The following is a 1,586-nucleotide window of genomic DNA, read 5'->3' as shown; positions in this document are numbered from 1 at the left end:
CCGACCCAGCCCCAAATCAGCCCCTGATCAGAGGCGGTGCCAGCTGGCTAACCTTCTGGGACCGCTCCCCTCAGCCGCCAGCCCCGATCATCCTGAGTATTTAGCATAATTAACAAAATTGCAATCATAAGAGAGATCTCAATTTCTCACTAATAAAAAAGTGTGACAAGGCAACTTTATTAAATCAGAAACCAGTCCTGGCCAGTGTGGTTCAGTTGACTGCGCATCTTCTTGTCCATCAAAAGGTCACTGGTTCGATTCCTAGTCAGAGCACATACCTGTGGGGAAGCATGAGACTTGGCTGGAAAGTTTTTAAGGAGGACATTCTGAGAAAAGGGAAGTGTGTGCGATGCTGCCTGCCTTGTTTATTGGAATTCTGACTTAAGGGAGATTTAGGGGAGTGTCAAAGGCTGCGCCCCTAATTATTCCTTGACCTTTCCAAAAAAGTTTGCGCAAGTGCAGACCCCTGGGTGCTTACTGAAATTTTTATGCCTAATCTTTGGGACACATGCAAACACATGTGTCCTCTCAAGATGACTCACCCTACTGATTGTATCTAAAGATAAAAAGCCTAATGAGGCAGGCAATTGAGGATGACTGGTTATATTAGCCAGGCAGTCCCTTAGCCCTCTCTTTCCCAGCAAATGTTGTGTCAGAATAATCCATTCATCTGTCACTCAGGTCAGCCCTGGCACATACCCAGGTTGCAGGTTCAATCCCTGGTCGGGGTACATGCAGAAGGCAACCAATCAATGTTTCTCTCTGACATCAATGTTTCTCTCTTTCTCTCTCTCTCAAAAATAAATCAGAAACTGGAGATGTATCTCTCTCACATCAATGTTTCTCTCTCTCTCTCTCAAAAATAAATCAGAAACTGAAGATGTGTTATAAATTCAAGTCACTGGATATAATGTCCTTAATTACTAATGTCCCTATCCAACCTCTTTGAATTCTCATATCATTTATTTACTCTACTAGAGGCCCAGCGCATGATTAAATCGTGCATGTGTAGGGTCCTCTAGGCCTAGCCTGTCATCAGGGCCATGTCCACTGCCCCCGGCACTTTGAATGCTCCGTGGACGCTGCCACCCCTTGCCCTCCACCAGATGCCAGGTTCTCACCTTCCCTGGGCCTGGCGTTCACCCACTTGGAGGATGCCTGTAGGCAGCAGCCCCATTGTGGAGCCGCTCTCGGCGCCCTCCCCTTTGGCCATGACCCACGGGCCATGCCATCAGGTATTGGGATGCTGGGATGTCCTTCTGCTCCACCGGCCTCTGCTCCGTCTGGGCTCGGGTAGTAACTGCCGCCGCCACCACAGTCGCAGTGCAAGAGTAAAGCTGGCAGGCCGGTGGCACACGTGAGTGCACACTCCCTTACACTCCCCCTTGCACCTCTCAAAGGTTAGCCCCACCCTGTCAAATCCAGCCAATCTCGGAGCCCTGCTTCCCCACCTCCAGACAATCCGCTCTCCCACCGGGCTCACCCCCCCACCCCCCGCAACTGCCTTCCCAACCACCCTGGAGGTTCTATGTCTTTTGAGCTGAACCTTGCAACCCGGTGAAGGCGGGGAGGGACACCTGACACAC

The 1,586-nt window shown here is 50.7% G+C and overlaps 1 pseudogene; it reads right to left on the bottom strand.

Annotated features, from left to right (window-relative positions):
* The window catches only part of LOC102259124, a 28,258-nt pseudogene extending 27,045 nt beyond the window's left edge, over positions 1 to 1,213 (bottom strand).
* Positions 1,214 to 1,586: the final 373 nt, after the last annotated feature.

The sequence above is a fragment of the Myotis brandtii genome, unplaced genomic scaffold (genome assembly GCF_000412655.1).
Source record: "Myotis brandtii unplaced genomic scaffold, ASM41265v1 scaffold3005, whole genome shotgun sequence".
Lineage (NCBI taxonomy): Eukaryota > Metazoa > Chordata > Mammalia > Chiroptera > Vespertilionidae > Myotis > Myotis brandtii.
The sequence above is the reverse complement of the archived record's forward strand: the minus strand, read 5'-3'. Positions and strand labels throughout refer to the sequence as shown.